The following is a 21,436-nucleotide window of genomic DNA, read 5'->3' as shown; positions in this document are numbered from 1 at the left end:
TTATTTTATAACTGACAAAAGGATATAATGTTACAAAATCTTGGTATGTAGAGTATCATCTTAGGGAGGACTTTAACTAACAAGAACAAACTTAATCAACTGGCATGAACAAAACCCTGTTATTTAAGGATACTTATTAAAGGAAATTAATCAAAGTAAAACTCACATAAATTTTTAACATAATTCAAAATTTCAACTGCAGAAAAGTAGTTGTAAAAAATCAAATTCAGAACACACAAGAAGAGTTCTACTCTTCTTGATTTCTGGATGCAACAGGTATCCAAAAATCTTTGGCTCAATGCAAACCTTCACTGCTAAACAGAAACGATCTTAAAATGTTGACATGCTGTTGAGTATAACACAGTTTTCCCAATAGGTCCTTTGTAGAACACTTGGATGAATTACAGAGATTACAGAGCTTTCCAACTTTCTATTTTTTTTCTTCCGTGCAGCACTGAGAAATGTTTTTGAAACTGCAACAGAAGAAAAGCGATTGGGTAGATAAAAAGAAGCACAGTCACTGGAGACAGTCATATGCGTTTAGACGCAGAGGAGACAAGGAGTCCAGAGAAACTGTGCCTGAGGCCCTGCTTTTGTCATCTTCTTTTTAAATCAGTCAGAGTAATTCCTGTCCTCAGGGGCTGGCTGTCAGTAGAAAGGCTCCACGAACACATTCCTTCTCATCGAGGCCATTATCGGCCCATTCAGCAGCACTGAAGCCTGCTCATGAGGGCCTCTCTCTGTGCTGACCTTCTGGTCACTCACACAGGCCTGATTCAACAGTCCCACTGACCCACAATTCAAAAAATAAAAACGTAAACTTATAATAAGTTTCCATCACAAAACAGCAGAACATTTTCATGATGCAAACACCTATCGTCAGATCAGAGCATCGAATACTAATCTGTCACAATCCAAAAAGAAGTGTAGTGTGTTCATTATCAACTTTGGTTTCTAAAACATTTCAGTACTTGATTTTCATTTCTTCTTTGTATATTTTTTTTTCCTTTCTCTCACTACTCCTCCTGGTGCTGCTGCTGATCTACTTCCTTGCTGCAATTAACCCAAGTGCATCTCATTTCCTCATCATCACTGCTTGGTAAGGGTGTAACAAAATCTAGCATCATCAGATCTCACAGTATAACAATATATAGTACAATATTCAATATTTCTTCCCATACTGAGGTCTGATGTCTGTGTTGTCCAACTCCTGTTAGCATGTGACTTTCTCTAGTGAATTATGTTGAATCTGCTAGTTAGAGTCCCTGATTCTTTTTGAGACTCTTATTTTGAAGTATAACAGGAAGTAGCTATTAAGGTGCTGCCTGTTATGTTGACAGCTAATAAATATTTTTTGGTATTGGTCAACAGCATTAAAATGCAAAGTGGAAAATGCCTCCATTACTTTTAAACTGCTTTGTGTGCCAACATTTTGTGACAGAACGACAAACACAATATGATTAATTTGTAAGCACTGACAGGGCATATTTTATATTTTAATAGGTGTTGCATAATTAATTTTTTTTGGTCTTATTTCTATCTTAGTCACCACTTTGTTCTTAGAGGTTTGAAATGAAAACACACCTAAAACCAAAAGCAAAGAACTGTGCAAATGTGTTACCTTTCCTTGGCCCCATTGACTAGATCTTTTATTATTTACTTCAAACTTTCACCTTAATTTGAACATTGCATTGTAATTCCCATTTTCCATATCCAAGTGGGATCAAAGGATCTTGTCTTTGGTGTCCAAACGGTCCACAAAAGCTTTTCCAAGTCACAGGTTGTCCTCATTAAGCCCACGCTTAACAGAACACTTATGGAAATGTGCTAAAACATAACTGATGACACATATTTTTAATATTTTTCTTTCATTTCTCTACTTCATAGAAGCAGACTGCAGTCATAAAGCAGAGACTTCAACAAAACGGTAACTGGCAGTATATCTGCACTCAGTTCAACTGAAATGTCTAAATGGTCCAAATGTATTAATAAATTTCGTTTTGACTGCTTTTGGCTGTTCATACACGTAATGTTAAAATGAAACTACTGTTCCAGAAGAGGAGCACCAAGGCCAAGACAAACTGGCAAAGAGTGAATATTCACACTTCAGACGGATATCATTCACCTTCAGAAGATTGGCATTGAAAGTGCATCTAACTGCCCTGCAAAGTTGACATTCATCTACTTCCATACCTTCTGTATTTCAATATTTTTTTTCAAGTTTGACAAAACAGCAAGCTTGGAACAAGCTTCAATTCTCTCTGAATAAAAAGGTTTTATGAAGGCATGACGGGGGCGGAGAAATACTACAGGCAGTGAAGGCACTTGGTCTAAACCGCTGTACCTTTTTAATATTTCCCAAATGCTGGTAAATTCTCTCCCTTCTAAAATGTACAGTAAAACATTATGCCAAATATGACATCACCCATGAAAAAACTCATTCTGTGATTTTTACTCAGACTGTAGACTGGGGAAAAACACAAAGTCACAAAACAGAAATGAAGTTGGTAAAGTTGAGTCAAAGCCAGGGAGTTCCTCGGAGTTGCTCTTTCTTCCTCATCATACTTTAAACATTGGATGATTGCAGTTAATTTAATGAAATAATGGATCACGAATGTGTTCCAAGATGCTGTCAGTTGCTTGAGTGGTGCTGAAACAGGAATCTCAAAACCATAATTTCAAGAACTAAAACAGAGGTAGCAAACACTGGTAGATTTTGAATTAAAATAACTTTTGATTCAACCAGGATGTTTGTTTGTGCCTGGAAATGAGACAGACTTCTCTTCAAAGTTACTAAAGCACTGAAGAAAAAAAAAAAAGAGCATAAATTCTAATCTGAAAAAATGCAACATTTCAAACATATCCCACTTTGTTTATTAATTTTAAATAAACCCTTCACACCTCTGGTTTTACGTTGTTTATCATTGTCACACAACAACGTTGAGTTGTAAATCTGAAACAACAGTGGTGACTTATGTTTTATGTGCACATTGAAATTATCATGTAATCTACAAACGTCGGCATATATAAAAATATTATGCAATAAACATTGCCCAATGCCAGTTGGTCATCTGGTCAATTAAGATTGGTTAATCCGGTGTTAAGAAAGCAGTTGCAAATAAGAAGTAAACAAAATGTTTTATGATAATAAATTTCAAAACTTAGTCAACTTCTACCATAACAAAATAAGTTGAGTTCTCTGTTCATCTTTGTGGCAATTTTTCCTAGCATTTTCTGAAGAGCTACATGATGCAAATAGTGCCAAAATAGCTTATATAATTTAACGTAAAGTCTTAATGAAAGATACATGTTCACTCTTCATCTTGACAGAATCCTCCCTTCATCACTTGAAGCTAGGGATGCCTAAAAGCCAATGCATATCTCTGAACATTAGAAATGAGCAACATTTTCTCTTATGTGAAGCACTTTTGAGGAGTATTTCCTGTTCTGTCAACGCCGCAGATTGTAGAGTTATTATTGTTCTCCATAAGTCCCCCCTCCACTTCCCTTTTCAAGGATACTCATTAGAAGACCAACCATCTAATCTGGTGTTGGGGTCCTGATAACTCTCTTGCTTGGCGTCACTCTTGTAAATTGCCATGACTCTCCTGTTAAAAAGCCAACAGTTGATAGCGGTATCAGGAGACAGGTTGCTTTGGGGAGACACAGTGTCCAGCTCCAAATGACCTCCTAAAATAGACAAGCCTCAGTACGGACAGGCCACGGGCGACCACAGCCGCAGAAGTGAGCTCAGACAAGAGCAGTTCAGGAAGAACATGTCATCAGGGCCAATGCTGCTAATGGTGAGCAGATAGAGGCGGCAGACACTGAGTGAACCCAAACTAAAGCATTTAGTTCTCTGACTGAGCAGAGCCATGTCACACCCTAGACAGTTTAGACTTTTAGCCGCCTCTACAGAGATGGAGCCAGTCCCTACCACAGAGCTGATAATGATTATTGTCAATTCAGTATGACGGAAGAGCTGAAGGTCCATTTTCTATGGCTACAGTCTGAAGAGAAGCAAAGGCTGTAGCATGTAACCATTAAAGCTTAGGCTTGAACACGCAAAGTTTCTCTTTTGTTCATAATACTTTATTTGTCACAACAACCATCAAAATATGTAGCGCAAAGGTGAAATTATCATCTTTCGACATTTCTCTTCGATGAGTATCCTCTTGTTGCCAGCATTCGACTTCATCTAAAGAAGTACATGTAAGCTATTATATGAAAACCAGCCATGAAGGTTTTTTATTAAAATTTTACACACTTTTCTTATTTCTTAAGAAACTGATACATTTGATATTTTTCTGATCAGTTAAAGTGCTGCATTGATTACTATTTATTAACACAACCCCTTGCTTTCTTATTTCAAGATAACAGGTTTAAAGTTACTAGTGAACCGTCATTAGCATTGTGTGGATTCCTTCAACATGAATGTAGCAAGCAAGAAACACGCTCTGTGTCCAACGGCTTTGTATTGCGCTGTCAGCAGTAAATCTGTCTTGACCAGTAAATTGTTATTACAATGTTGTCGTTCCTGTTGTTTGGTGGGATGAATCTCTGTGTATCTAATCTCCGAGACTCCTCTGACATTAACCATGAATTAAAATCAATTTGTTTGAGTCTCACACAGGACACTGTGAAAAATGGATGCTTTTTATGAGGTAACATAGTAGTCATGTGGGGATGTGGGCTGGGGGCAAAGCACAGGACATGACAAATGGACGTCCAGCCCATATGCTAATGCTACATAACACAAATACTGTTGCATTAAGTTAGCTGTGATACAGGGACACCAGGATGATATCAGGTTTACTGAAAGAAGAGCCAGTTGATGAAAAATGGATGATAACACCAAACACTGTCTTCATAGTGCTTCATTTCTCAGACATAGTTGTGTGCCATTGGGGGGGAGGGGGGGTGGATGGAGGGAGGAGCAGTGGTCATTAGGACTCTTAAAGGGTAACGACTCCTAACTCTGATTTACTTGATCTCCTATCTTGGAGGAAACCCTGGATCGCCTGCCAGTCTGGCGCTCCCTGGCTCCCTGTGTGACCTCAGTGAGCGAACTTGTTCTAAGCTCACAATAGGTCGCCCCGTATGGCCAATGTCTCTGGTGCTTCATGTGAGCTTTGACATGGGAAGGAAATCCTGGTGGAGAGCAAGGCCGGAAAGAGTATGGTCCTTTCAGTTTGCAGGTCTATCTTTAGAGGTCAAACAACTGTTTCCCTAGAGAGCCCCCATATTCTTTCTGTTTCCCCTGTTCTCCTCCTCAAAGACATTCCTTTCTCTTAGCCCATGGATTGTAACCTGGGGGTGTGTGAGGCTTTGCATGCACTCAGATTGTGGGATTCCTTAAATTATATTTGGACATGCTGAATATAAGATTACGATATGAAGACCTACTGGAAAAGGTAGAAGTTTGTCAAAATGAAGTGCATGCAAGCATCACCGTCTATATGACAGAAAGCAGACTAATGTGTTTTAGATTAAAACAACTTACCTTGTGGACACATTAACTCACTACAATGAGATCATCAACTTAATGCAAGGCCCCGAATTGAATTAAACCAGAGCAACAGATGTAGAGTAGGAAAAACTGTCAAATTGAGAGTCTCAGCAATTAAATCGTGCAGATTAAGTAGTATAAGCTAACTTCTATGCCATTACTTTACCATCTGAATTTATTTTTCAGGAAGGAAAACACGAGAAGAAATAACAGAAAAACATACAATTTTTGAAGAACGAGCAACTTAGTTTGACTCAACATGTATAGTAGCTTCAAATACCATGTTCCCACGAAGGAAAGGCAGGGTAAGTTTATTTGTACAGCACAGTTTATACACAGTATAGTTAAAAAGATTTTACACAAGACATAAAGGACAGTAGAAGTACGTCAAAAGAATAACACAATTATAGCACAGCAAAAATGTAAGTAAATTCAGATCTAAGACATGTTCGGAAAAGAACTGATAAAGCAGAATTCGATTTGTATGTAAATTGTGTTTCCAGTTGTGTTTTGATCTGATGAAGCAAACAGTTTTTGCTCATCTCAGGTTTTCATAGAGTTGATTTCAAAGCTAAGGAGAATAGAAACTAAATACTTTGCTTGTTTACTTCTTGTTTAGCAACACTGAGTGAACGGTTCAGCTTTGACCTGGTTCATCTGAGGACTGCATACAATCTGCAAAATAAATATAGCCAAATATAGCATTGCTAAACATGGAGTGTTTTGAAATGCAATTGAAATACAGTATCCTACCAAATATTGCACCCAGCTAGTCCTTTGTGATTATGATACTGCCGATGGTGTTACAATGATGATTGCAATTTGATACCGTGCCTCTCTTGTTTATACCTGCCAATCAATTCCAAAATGTATTTAAGCCCGAGGCCATGCACTGTCTTTCAGACAAATGTTAAGCTGTGTATTTACAAGAACAGAGACCCAGCGCATCCATTTTTCCGCTGAAAAGGGAAGCATGAGTCAGGAATATCAAAACAACATTAAAGCAAAGGAAGCTCATTCCAGTGTATGTTAGAGATTTATGTCTGGTCCTCAGGATTATTAGCAGATTTTGTATCCAAGGGCTGTTATAGACTGTGCTCAGATTCAGAGTGTAATGTGTCACTAATCTACATATGGACAGATATGTTGTACTTTGCTAAAGTATAAGCCAGGGGATGTATGTATTTACTGAAAAAAGGTGTCCTGAGAACGGAGCCTTGAGGGACCTCACTGAGTTCCAGTCTAACTAATAAGATTTGAAACAGTCTAGTATAGAACAATTTAGCATTCAGTACAATCTGTCACTGTACTAAATACAAACTCTTCAAACAGACTGCGAGAGGCATCATACTGAGCACCTCGTTAAAACTAAATATGTTTGTTTTTGGGAAATGATGACAAAATGTTGGAGGTTATCTGTGCAAATGGATAATACACGAATGAACTCTTAGGAAAAGGGGGGATTTGAGCTGCTGCTCTGTGATTGTCTTCTAAGCTGTCAAGTTTCTCTTTCTTTAGTCTTCTACTTAATCAATTACCACACTGCTGGGGGAAGCATGAAAGCCCGTGTTTTTGCCAAGTGTGAGACAAACAGGAAGAAAAACTGCTATTATGAGCTCTCCCAAGATGAATTTTCCCCTAGAGGATGTCCTCTGAGAGAAGCATGAAAATAAATTTGCCATGGTGAAAATATATGCCTTCAGTCAGTAATCAGATGCATAAATATGCGGTGGAAGCCAAACAGGCAGAGCTGAACCCATGTAACCAGAGCAGGGCATCTGAAAAGATCTTCACAGTGCCCAAATGAATGTTGGCCACAGTTGATTGATCAAAATTATGCAGAAACAGGAACAAAGTATAATAAGGAGCTGCTGCAAACCTTTCAATGCGTGCTCTCCCAGCCAACACTGGAGCCACAAGCTGAGGGTTTTCCCAGTGTGTCACCCACTCAAGGGGTATTAGTGTTTGTCTTACAGTGTCTCTCTGTCCTATAAACAATGTGTCTCTTGTGACAGTGAATAAGACGCAGCCTGTCGGCTAGCCTCTCCGGCATCAGGCCTGCTTGCCAGAGATTGGTTAGGGGGCTGCTCCAGAGCCACTCCATTTGTCATGCTGTATATTTACAGGCTGTGTCAGTGCGGGGCGGGTGGAGCGAGACGTCTCTGCTCCGAGCCCGAGTCTACGGACGCCAGGCTCAGCACCTCCCCTCATTCATCTGTTTACTTTCTAAATAGGCCTCTGTTTGGACTTACATCAGTGGGGAGAGAATATCTAAGAAAACGAGGAAGGAAATCTGTGGAAAACAAAGGAAAAGGAAAGAAACTCTCTGTGATAGAGACTGCCCCTCACTGTTCCTGATTACGGCAGAGTTTCAGAGTGCTTGGCGCCATCAGAATCAGCCACCCAGGCCGCCGACTGGCCAGACAGCGGAGAGGAAGACTGGTGGTGACGCTCGCAGATACCAAGAAAGTGACTTGTCGGGAACTTTTTCAGTGTTTATGTGTTTAAAACAGTTGTTTTTGATTCAGTGAAACAGGAGAAGAAAGATGGACGCTTCCCACAGTCAATAAACATGTTTTCAACAGTTGTACGGCAAACACACTGATCTGTTTTGTTACGCAGTGTCTTGCAAAAGTATTCATACCCACAAGCAAGTTTTTTTGGGGGTATGCAGAGCAGCTTTGCACAGCAATAGCCTGAAATGTTTGCGGTTTTCTCTTTACAAAACAGCTCCAGTTCAGTGGTACATACTAACATTACCTTTCATATTCAGATTCCCAATTAGATTTTATCTAAACTTTGACTGGGCCATTCTAAAATAAAAATATGTTTTAATCTAAATAATTTGATGCTAGTTCTGGTGGTGTGTTGAGGGTTGATTTTTTTATTTATTTATTTATTTTTCTGCTGGAACATGAATGTTCACTCAAGCCTCAGGTATTTGGTAGCTTGCATGATGTTTTATTTTATGACTGCCCTGTAATTAGCTTCATTCATCTTTCCATCAACTGCTTCCAGATTTCCTGTCCTGAACAAAACCATCTCCACAGCATGGTGACACAGCTGTGTTTCGATGTGGTGATGGTGTGTTCTGGTTTATGTGCAACGTTAATTTCCTGCTCCACACGGCATTTTTGTATATATGCTGTAGTTCCTGTTGTATCTGACCAGATTGGACCAGAGCACATTCTTCGACACGTTTGCTCCCTACATGGCTTGTGGCAAGATTTTAACTGGATTTCCGATAGATGCCTTCTCAACGATGTGTCTTCTTTTTTTGGAACTCTTGAATAAAAGACATAAGTCTCTAAGAAAGCATGATACAGTAACCAATTGTCAAACAACCAATAAATAAATGCCATAATTAAAATCATCAAATAAGTATATATCAAATAAATCAATCAATGTTCCAATTATTACGAATCAAAGGTAACTGTAAACAGATGGGGTTGTTAGCCTGTATTTATGTTGTTTCAGCATCATTGTAGTTTTCTGGAAGCTTGTTCCAGATTTGTGGTGCATAGATGCTGAATGCTGCATGCTGAATGCTTTCGGTTCTGATTCTGGGGATGCAAAATAGACTTGAACCAGAAGACCTGAGCAGCCTGCAAGGCTGATACAATAGGTCTTTAGTGTATTTTTGCGCTGAGCCACTCAGTGATTTATAAAGTATTTTAAAGTATTTTCTCTGAGCCACAGGAAGATCAGTGAGTTCATTGTGAAATCTCACCATCTTAACTAATCAAAAACATTTTGGGTACTGAGAATATTTGCTTTATTAGACTTAAACAAGCAGATGCATTGAGCTTCTCACCCTTGTCCACAATAAAAGCAGCGCTGGTTCTGTCGCCACTGAGACTCTATCTAATCTGGCCTGAAAAGAACAAGAGCGCCAGAAAAACAACAGAACTGGCTGGGACTGAGGCAAGAGTGAAGAGAAAATCAGCAGTAAAGATTTGAAACAGGAAGAGTGTGGCGTCAGTACAGGCGGGAGATAAGAGCGCAATGCTCCATACACAAACACAGGGTCTATGTGGCTGAGTGACTCCCAGCTCTCTGGGCGCCCTCACAGTAGCTGTCCTCTCCTCCCCCCCACACCCCCCGGCTGGATCCAAACCACAGCCCGTCACCGAGCCCTGCACACAGCAGATCCAGGGGCCTGATATACCATCAGTGACTCCAGGGGTTTTAAGGGGATTTGTGAGACTCCAAAGGGCCGATGGGGCCCTATGAAAAGCCTGGAAAAGGATGAGGGGAGTTCTTTCCCATACTGGATTTTGACCAGCTCTCCTAATTTAATTTAAGTACATCTTAACTCCCAGGTTACTAATTAAAAACAAAGCGTTCCAGTTCCTTTCACATTGTTTCCTGCTATGTCTGGTCAAAATTAATATAATTACTAAGGAGGAGGGGGGGGAGGGAGTGTAGATCTTGATATAAAGAGATTGACATTACCACAATATCTAGTGAGTTTTACCAAAGAAGACAATCAAATCAAATAAAAAAATGGAACAAAAATATGAAAGGGATATAGTTAAAGATGTGAATACAGAAAGGGAACGGCATATTGACTGGAACACAGATTTCAGGTTAAATACTGATAGGGGCTTCCAGTGGTCAAGATTGCAAAGAGAAGTATTTTAGGAGTAATAATTTAGGATAGGAGGATAACTTATACAAAGACCTAACAGGAATTTCTATTTTGATTATTTACTTCAGACATTCTCATGTGTCTCCTGCAGTTTGTTCCAGTTGCTTTCCCGCCCTCATCGCCTTGTTTACCCCTGAGTGTATGCATATTCATACCTGTGTCATTGTTTTCCGCCGAAGTCTCGCATCTACCTCTGCGTCCATTTGCTTTGGATCAGGTGATCCTGCTAATTCAACAGGTCGGCTTATTTATTTCTATTTGCCAGAGTTTACTGTCGGTGGGGATGTGATTAAAGTACCAACAGGTTCAGAGTTGGCGAGATCCATATTAAGAGGTCTGAAACCACACAACAAGATTCTTTCACGCTTATATCTAAGTAGCTTCATTTAAATGCATGAAAAGCCGGTTACGTGAAACATGTAAATGTTTAGCATTCCAACCTCTTTTTCTCCTGACTGTTAAAGGGACTATCAGCCTCCGTTAGCAAGGTCAAATCCCCTCTGTAATTTGTTCTGTGTCACACACACACAAGTTAAAATGACACTGCAATTTCTTAAAATAAATGTATTCATTGCTAACATGGCAAATTATCCAGAAATCTTCACGGAAAGATGTCGCTACATTTCTTGTTATTCCTGAAATCTGATTTCGGACCTTATCGGCTCTCAGAAGTGTTGTAAAGTGTTTATTATAAGACACTAAGAAATATTAGATAAGGCCCATCTGTACTCTGTTGTGCCCTTTCTCTTGTGCATGGTTTCCATATTTCTCAGTAAAGTCTAGTTTTCCATCCGTGCAGTTTGTCACATGGTTAGTCAGTATGGCCCATATTTTTAGGTGACGGTGCAATTCTGTGAACTTGAGATTCTCCATACGTGTTGTTTTTAAATGTCTGAATGAATGATGTATTAGGTTGTATTGGAGTTGTTGTTGTTGTTGTTCCAAACAGTAGCAAGATCACATACTCCTTTCCATCACCACAAAACCACTATCTGTTGCAAACATGCTTCAGATCCTATTATCGGAAAATCCTGAGTCAAATATCCTCCCCTGTGAATCTCACACAGCCATCATTCAGCAAAGCTTATGAATGTTATGACAGAGGGGCAGAGAGGGAAAAGGCAAGCAGCAGAGCTTCTCCTGCAAGGCAGAAACAACCAAAAGTGAAACAGAACAAAACCCTCTCTCGAACAACAGTGTCGTTCTTGATTAAATTTGCACGTGTAAAGAAACAAAAGCCGTAATTTATGCCAGGAAGGTATGAAGAGTTTGGATTAAAAGTGATGAAGGTGCTTGAGAACAGACTTTCAGGCTGGGAATGCTAGCTGGGTTAATAAAAGTAGCCCGTGGGGCACTGTTTTTCTAGGCGCTCTCTGTGATGTTTGAATGTGAACTCAAACAAGCCTTCATTATGTGGCCACAGCCCCGGAGCCCCTGGTGCTGGGAGAGAGGCCCTGCCACTGACAGCCACAGCCAGGATGGATGCAGACTCCTTCTTCTCTTCTGTCTCTCTCTCTCTCTCTCTCTCTCTCTCTCTCTTTCCGCCCTCTCCTTTCCTTCCTCGCCTTTCCTCTGATTCTTTTCTTCACACTGCTTTTAGCCTTTAATCCCACACTTCTGCTTCATTTCTGCTCTCAAGCAATCCTTCCTCTTCAGTCCTTTATATTCCTCTTATTCCGTCTTCTCCTAGGGGATCTCTGATTTCTTCCTTCCTACACACTTTTCCAGTCGTCCTCCGTGGCGGACAGCTTTTTGCTGGTCCTTTTTCAGGACCTGGAATAGGTCTAATCCACCATCTTTTTCTCTGAATGTAACTTTTCACTGTATAGCGACAGCTGCAAGACATATGTGAGCACATGCGTTTGGGGAAACATTGTCATGTTTGATGACCAACACAATTTGACCTCTGCACGAAGTCCTTTACAAAGGTTTCAAACATACAATAGTATCTCCCAGCACATTTTCACCTTGAAACGACACGCTAACCCCTAAAAACAATGTTATTATTGGAATGGCATGTTGCTGCAAAAGTTATTTCATGAATAGCTCAAAGCAGACAGCAGAAATCCTTATTTATTTATCTCTGCAACTCTATTTCCCCAACTAGTACTGTTAAAGATTGCTCTTCGAAATAGTCTTTAACTCCCAAAATATACCACACAGGTATTTGAAAGTGAAACAAGATGACTTTAGAGGGATGAAAACGCAGCAAGCAAATTGGTTGAATTTAGAGGTGGAACAGAGACATTGAGTGAAAGAGGAGGAAGAGATCTTTAATTAGAACCATATTTTCTCCTAGTGATCGCAGCTCAGTCTTTCCTAAACCAGTGGTAAAAATAAGCCATCCTCCTTCTCTTTTTACCCCGATCCAGAGACACCCGCTGTGTCACTCAGGCCACATCCAGACAGAAATGATTAAATGCCCTGCCAATATTAAACTTCTGGGAAGTCAGAAGGGCCGGAGATATAAGGGGGCAAGGTTGAAAGGAACACGGCTCAGCGTGATGCTGAAGAAATATCACAGGACAGAAAACATGGAATCCAGTTTATAAGTATACAAGATGTGTACTTTTACTGGGACATCTGCCATTTTATGATGCCCTGTATAACCCAGACTGTTTCCACTGAAAATATCTGAAATGCACACAACCCCTCAGTTTCACAGCATGTTACTGTAAATCATAACTTTAAATTCTTTGATACTTTTCACATTGCGTAAAATTACAAAAACTGTGGCTGTCAGGGAGATTTTATGTGATACATAAATACAGACAGAAAATAACATTTTATCATAACCTTGATAAGAATTAATAACTGGGATAAAAAATAAAAAAAACAATAATAAACTTTATTGTTGTTTTGAGGAGATCTTAAAAGCTGTGTTTACATTTAACAATATGACTGAATTCATTTATTTTTAACTAGTTTGCAGGACACCTGTACAACTGAATGTAACAATTTTTAGAAAATGGATTTTAAAGACGCTCCATCTTCATATGGTCCTGACTGTGTAAAATAGATTATTTCTGCTTTTATAGTCATAGCAAAAAATGTCACAAAATCTTATAATAAAACCTGAAGTCCACATTACTTATTCCTAATTAATAATTAGGAAAAAGTCACTGATGTGAGCACAGCTTTGAGTTTGTGACATAAATCTCTGTCTGCTATTCCAAATGTTTCTCAAGTTTATGTATTGCAATCATCATAATTAGAAAAAGAAAATTAGGGCTATCCTTGACTTTTCTCTTGGGCTCAGGCACAGCTTTTAATTCCAGCTAATCGTGGAGCTGTGACATCTCCCACAACAAAGATGCTGGACTGCACAAAAAAAAAAAAAAAAAAAAGCACAAAAAAGAACAATAAATAAAAGAAACCTTCTTCCTCATGTGGTGTTGATAAAGCAGCACATTCTACCACTAAGGGTCCTGGGAGTATACATGTTCCAGCACTCCCACTGCGCTGGGTTATTACTCGGGATCTAGCTGATGCCTCCCGTAGTGTGGACTTGGGATAGGTCAGCTGAAACGGCCAGTGAGAACCACTTCAAGAGTCTGGGCCGTTTCAAGTCAACACCAGTGAACGGTTTGGCTAGCAGAGAGGTAGGCTGTCCTCACTTCCATTTGACCTCTGACACCTGATGTCCATCAAGGCCCCTGTCTAATTCTGTGTCAACATCAAGAATCTCAACACTCATCATGACAGAAATATTCATCACTGAAAGAATAAAGTTAAATTGCTATAGCACAACAAATGTACCGGAGCACCATCTGCAGCGATTTCTGAAATTGAACTGTTTTGAGAATCCAAACAAACAGTGCCATCCCCAGTTGATCCCTAAAAAGTATTTTTAGTAAGATGGCCATTGTGCAATTCATATGCTTAAGAGCTGAAACAGAACTCCATCCAGGTTTTTAGTTGATACATATATCATTCATCAAACCTTCATCTAAAATGATCTCAACAGGAGGTCCCCAGGGTCAAGATGTCTGAGAGAGATTTTATATCTTCATGATGGGTGGGTGGCTTCCTTTTCTTGAAACATTGCCCCATAAGAGGCCACTGTCTGCAGACGCTGGAGCCAGGGTTCCCCTGCCTTTAAGATAAGGGAAACATGACTTTGTGCATGAATGTTTCTGCGTCTGAGAGGGGACAGCGCTTATAGATACTGCATATCTCAGCATATCCTAATGAGATCACAAGAATTAGGGAGGAGGATTTCAGAGTATTTCCAAATGTTGTCCCACAGAATGCTTTTAATGTTCTCCTTCAAACACAACATTCTATTATTATCAGATATTTCATTTTAAATGAAATACTAAAACTGCAGTTTTGTTTAAGCAAATGTTTACAGTCACTCGCTCACTCACATTTGACATGAATGTTAGAGAAATTTAGTTTGCTTAATGATTCAACTGTTTCCAGGGTCTGGATGTAACGCTGCGGTTTGGTTGTATTTAAATACAAGCATTTGTTCCACAAGTTTAACAAAATTACACATACAGATTCAAATACATGCAAACATCACCACTAAGAGTTGAACAGATGTCCCTTACCAAGCTGAAGAAAAATCACATGCAATTTACATCCATCATTAAAGCCCTGATGATTGAAGTTCTCATGTGTCTAATCATTCACTCCTGTAAAAATAGAACACATAGTTAGCATAAATACTCAATAAACTACATTGTGAAAAACGTATGTCTTTAGAGCTAAGGGTTACTTGCTATATTTATGCATATAAACACAAAATGTTTCTTGAGAAGTGAAACTAGTCTAGAACTACAGTGAAAGAGGCACATTAAATCCTACATGTTTGTTTGCTTATCCCTCCAGTTGGAAACTGTCAAACCTCTCAAAATACTCAGTATTTCCTGTTGAAGTTGTTGACTATATCAGGTGATGGGTCAGGCTTTCGAAAGCCCATGTTGTGGTTCGTCGCATCTATAGCCGAGCGTAGCGTGAGTTTATACGTGCAGACCCAATGAATAGTCGAATTTGTATTAGTTTTGAGTTTGTCAGCGCTCGATATATTAAATGCAACACAAAGTGGATGAGGGAATGTTCGGGCGGACGCTGGGGTGGGGAGCTCTCTTTGTTGCCTCTGTGGTGTTGGGCAGATTTGGGACGTTGCCACCTATTGATCTGAACCCGTCTCCTCTGCGCAGACTGTTGTTGAGAGGAGGCGCACTGGTCTTTTCTCTGTGAAGCCGGACAGATTTGAGCGGTGCCGCAGACCAAAGGCCGGGATGTGCAGTGAACACAGTCTGTGCAGATAAACAGAGCCTTGTTTGGCTGTTTCTTTGCCACTGCTGAGCCAGCTGATAACAGCGGGCGGGAGGGCAGACGGCCCTTGGCGGCAGCGGATGAGGCCGCCGGGAGACAGACACTCTGGCAACAGCGAGCTCTTTTCCCACATCCCACGCTCTGCCCTAACATGCCTAATCTCACCTCTTTAGTTTGTGTTTTTTATACAGAACAGGATTGTGCTGTTAATTACCGGGGACGCCAAAAGCTATGTAAGTATTACATGGAGACCAAAATGACAGCAGCAAAAGTGGACACCCAAAAGCTTTAGTGCATAATGCTTCTTTCTAAGTCTAAACAATAATCTTTTACAGCACAGAAAACAATCAAATCAGACCTCGGTTTAGGCGTCTGGAAGCGAAACTACTGCACAGATAGTTTAACAACGGGTCTGCACTACAGAGAAGAGAGATGGGAGTTGAACTGCCCCCCCCACCCCTCCTCAACACCACAAGCTGTCGTCTCATTGTCTTGGCCCATCACCAGGCGCTGCAGTAATTGCAGCAGTGTGGCATTGTGGGGAATACTTTGCATTCCTTCTTTCACAAGAAAACTTTCCCTCCCTCACAGTGTAACTTGCCAAAGATAAAACATGTCTGGAACACTGTTGTTTCCATTGTGCCACTGAGACAACCAGCCTATGTGTGTGTGTGCGTGTGTGATTATCAGGAGCAGAACAGTAACTTAAAAAATCCTCAGAGAATTAATGAATTCCAGCTTACTGACTGAAAGTTGGAGGATATTGTGAGTTAGACACAAGCTGGGTGAACTCCTCCGCTCATCTCCAGCTTTCCCCTTTCATTTCGGTTTGTCATCTTATCCCTTAGACCCCTGCTGTTAGCTCAAACATACCAAAGGATCAGCAATCAATAATGTGGGGCGGGGGGCATGCTTTGCCCATGCACATCCCCCCCATGCTCGGAGACCACCCCACCCTCCCAAACACCCTCCATCCTAACTTAAGAGACCACATCTGTTTTTGGTTTCCTTGCCTCCGTGCTGCAGAGTTACACAATCATGATCAAATGTGTTTTCCGAAAGGCAGAAACACTCACAAATACAGACAGGGCCTCGTGCCAACACCAACACAAACATACACTGCACCTTTTATGGCACACCAAAGGAATGAAGAACAAGATGTTACTGTGATCCCTGGACTTAGTGAATATGTTTGAATAACAAGTAGCCTGAAGGAGATTGTGACACCAACGCTCACAGTGAGAGAAAACCTTTTACGACCAACTGCTAATAAAACAGTTAGGAAAAATATAAACCAATGTTTATACCGGGAAGATGTACGGTTTGACATTTTCTCAGGTCTATTTATGGTATTTTTTTTACAACATTTGGAAAAACTCCTTGGCCATAAAACTGATGTTGGAACTGTAGCTATCTGGGTTCTCCCAATAGTATAATATCTGTATATTATACTATTGGGACCCTACGATCTAGGGTTGTGACAAGATCTCGCGATGTCGATATACAACAAACTTCCTGGTCATAATAAGGTTCAGCTGCTCTCAGCTTGGGATTTTGTCTGGGAAAGTAAGTGTAAATAATTATGATGAGTCCCAGAAATGATGAAAAAAAAAAAAAAGATTTTAGCTACATAGTTCTGATGCAGAAGGTACTTCCCAACTTTTTGGTTGACAGAGTTTTAGATATAAAGTGCATGAAAGGAGGGTCAATGTAGGTAGCTTAAATGTATTATCTTCCAAGTTTGTTTGCACTGGGCCACAAACTACCTAAAACTTAGTTTTAGGTAGTTTGGTGGTCAGGTCCATAAAAATCTTGGTGGGGGTCTGATGTCAGTTCTGTTTGAAAGCTGTCCTATGTGTAAAAAATATGCTAAAAACGGATTACCTTCTGTAAAATCTTGCATCCTTTCATACAATCTCTCATTATTGTATAGCAGCTAAATGAACATCCATAGCAGAGTGTTTGACAGTAGAAAAATGCAAAGTTCCAACCTGTAAAGTTAAGGGATGTTCACTTGTCTTTCCCATTTTGCTTAGTGGTGAATCTCAGAGAAAAAGAAAGTCAAAGGTGACTTTTGAGGGTCAACAGCTGAAAACCCTCACAAAAAAAAGATTCAGATCGGGCACTCTTGATTTTTTGCAACGACCAGTTAAGAGAAATTGTTATTTTCATAATTACACCTCACGGGAAAAAAATGCAGATTAGTAATCACACGTTCCTAGACATGTTGGTCTACTGCAAATAACAAAGTGCATCCGTTATGGCTTGTCTTTCCTGTTTTGATGAATAGATACAAGTCCCTGTCATATCAGTCATATCCTGATTGAGAAAGAAGGAGTCATGAATTACTGTAAAAACTGATCAACTAAAAACAAAAAGGAAAAAATAAATGAGAAAAATACTTCCTTTATATGCATTTTAAAAATTTTTAGAGCCAATAAGTGGCTCTACTGCTGATTTTTACGATTAATATTTTAACCAGTTTGTACTGTTTTTTTATGTTTACCAGAGATGCCAAAAATGTGGAAGGCGCTGTCTGTATCAAGCTTCTGTGTGTACTGAAATGAGTCAAAGTGCAATCTTTGGTAAGAGAAGTCACAGCGATTCTCCTTGTCATAAATTTCATTGGTCTAAAAACAACCGTCTTCATCCTATCTTTGTTTTATGCAACAGTGTCTCCAAGCAGTAATTAGGACAAATTTCTTACTGGGAAATCCCTGAAGTAAAACAACAACCTGGAAAGATGCTCGCTGTCTGGTGGGTTCCAGCTCCAGACTCTTCAGCATGACAGCTGGTATGACTCCAGATCAACTTACACTTCCCGACTGGCTCCGGGATTCCTGTAGTTACATTCAGATGTCAAGTTATGATGTCTGAGGAATTTTTCAATAACCTGCATGCCTAACTCCTGGGGAATGGCGTAGTCAAGATAACTACTAGTCTAAAGCTTGAGATGAGGCCTGTTACTTGTTTTACAGCAGGTCGGTCTAACATGAAAGCTCACGTAAAATCACACAACACAGACACAATTATTTATGCATATGCACATCCGTCTATTCTTATCCATGGAGGTTTATGGCTGCTCTTCTGACAAACTGTCACAATGAAAAAAGTTACCGTTGAGTTTTCTTTCTTCGTGGCTCCTGTGAGCCAGTTCAGACTGGCTTCAGTATGATTGTTTTCTGGCATCCTTTCAGCCATAAATTATAATTACCTTTGAAATTAGCTGAATCGCAGCATTTTATTACCACACATAAACTCAGACACTTCACAAATCCAATTCTAAAGACCTTTGACCCTTTGGGAGAAGCTTTATGCTGTAGAAAAATGCAGTGCTACAATTTATGAAATGATAGGGATAGTACAGGATGTTTCTAGTGGGGTTCTATTAAAAAGCTATTAGCAGTTAATATCTTATCTGCAGTTTATGCTGGAGGATAAACGTGATGGCTAACCAGAGAGGGAATACAATCAGAGCAGATTTGTACTGTCTTAAATAAAAACCAATTGGAAAAATACCACTGTGGCTTATACAGTTACTATTTTATGGACCAGTAAATAGGACAAAAGTTGGCTAACTTAAAAGGAAGCGGAAATGACAGAAATCTGGAAAGCTGCACTCCAGAATCACAGAAGGGAGCAAAAAGAGCACCAGTGCCACTGCCAACATCAAGAAGCTGACACAGAAGCAGGAGAGAAGAGGAGGATCTGACAAGAATATGGTTGAAATGATAAGGCTTATACACTGAGGAGGATGATTACGAGAATGAACATAGGCACTTGAGAAAACTGATGACGTAGCAGCTGAAGGAATCTACTCTGGAGGAATGGGTAAACAGAAGAAAACACGCAAAAATCGCCAAACAGAACACAACCTTACAAGAGACTCAAAATATCAAAAAGAAAACCCAGAAACCGGAGAAGCGTGAAAACAAGTAGATACTGGCATAAAAGGGAAGCTATTTTACAAAATGATAAAAAAAAAAAAAAAATTGTCAACATCTACAGAGTGATTCAGTAATTAAAGATTACTGGTATTGAGTCTGATTTCAATACCAGTGATCTTTACATGACATGTCATCGTGTCGGTACATGTTTCCCATGGGAAGATCTTTAGTCTCACATCACCTCTTTCCACTGTTTCCAGTGCAAATGATAATTAGCTTCTGTTGAAAATAACAACCCAATGAAAATCTAACAAGACTTTGCGGGTTTCTAAAATAGCTTTTTCATAGACCACTCTGATGTTTTTGCCATAGAAATTGTTTTAGTAGAGGCTTTGATCTACTTAGTTAGCTTCGGGTTCAACGATAAACTAATCTGGATTTAAACTAAATGAAGACAGAGAAGTGTCAGCTGATCCGGTTGATAAGATAGCTACTCATGACCTTTCAAAAATTGACAAATTACTTCGAGATATGTTGTCTTTTTTTGTTGAACCTATTTCTAAAACTTCCAGTGCATGTACTTAAATAAGTACATGATTAAGCATTTGTGAAGGAATGCTTTTTGGCAGAAAAACCTGGTCATACCAGTTCTGAAAAATAAATGTCCAAACATTAAGACGTTTTTATTTTTTTTTATTTTATTTTTTTTTTTTACACATCCATGCCTTTTCCTGTGGTCTAAATCTGACAGAAGCCGTCAGCCTAATTCTCCACCTAGACCTGTTTGTCCACTACAAACGAGTGGGCGCCAGGGCTCACTATTCACCACCGGACAAAGAAAACAATGACTTTACCCTGATGATGGAGATAGGCTTTTGCATGTCACCAGAGGCTGAGTGATAACATTTCTGACCTATGCCCGAGGCGAGCTTGCTTTGCTGGCGCTCCGCTGGTGCCATTGTGTCTTCCCCCACACCAGGCGACTGGATGTTTCTTGTCTGTTTCTCACAGCAGATTGCAAACTGTCTAGCCATCTTTGAATACCACCTCATCCCATCCACGTCCTCCCTCATACACCCACAACTCCACCCATCCCTTCACGCTCGACTGCACGCTGTGAAGAAGTGAGCGCTCCGAGTGCTATCTGCCTCATCACACCCTGATGATAGTGTGGAGACTGGCGTCTGAGCTGGCAGATTGCTGTCAGGCCTGCTCCGCTTCAGAAAAGAAGATTTGAGAGAATGGAAAAAAAAAAAAACATATTTATGATCCGAGTGTTTATCCTTTCTATCTCTAATGCTGTTGTAGCACCATCAAATTAACACACACATACGCACACGCAGCCCTGGTTTGACTCATGGATTATCTCTTTGTTCTTCTTTGTTTTGTGTCGGACAGGAAATAAAAAAATAAAAAAAAGCAGCCTGGACTTTATCGCGCTGCAGTGTTGAGTTGTATGAAAAATGTAATGCGCAGGAGGACGTGCTTCACTACATGTCTCCTCTTCCTGACTTTTCTTTTCAGTGGAAAGGTGAAGTGTGGGTTTGCTGTGTCCTTGTGCTGCTGTTTCCTCCTGACTGTGAGGCCGCGAGTAGTTTGGTGATGAGGTCAAAACACAGGACTCTTTATTTAATCAGACGCAGAAACACAAGATATGGCTTGAGCCAGCAGAATTTCCTCAACTACTTAATATGTTCAGTAATAACGACTCAAAATGTACATATAGTGGAGAATTTTTTATATTTGCCTCCAAGCTGTGCTATGTTTATCTCAGAGGTCAGAAATCCAACTAAATTTAGGTGTTGTTTTTATTACTGTGGTGCAGCCATGAATTCCAAACGAAAGGAATATGAGCTGCTCTGATTAACTTTGACTATATTTAATATTTTTAGATATACTGGTTCTTTAAACTCAAAGTGTCTTGGGGCTTTCCAAAGTTTAATGTGGATTTTCCATATTTAGTGTTCATCTGTTTGATTTCTCTAAGTTGGAACTTGAAAATTCAAAATTGCCAGTACAAATTGAACAGACCATTATTCATCTCTTTTGTGCTCCAGGGTCTTTATATATATATATATATATATATATATATATATATATATA

Source organism: Poecilia latipinna, unplaced genomic scaffold, assembly GCF_001443285.1.
Source record: "Poecilia latipinna isolate Pla-1442-1.1 unplaced genomic scaffold, P_latipinna-1.0 Scaffold811, whole genome shotgun sequence".
NCBI classification, from domain to species: domain Eukaryota; kingdom Metazoa; phylum Chordata; class Actinopteri; order Cyprinodontiformes; family Poeciliidae; genus Poecilia; species Poecilia latipinna.
Note: the sequence above shows the minus strand (reverse complement) of the source record.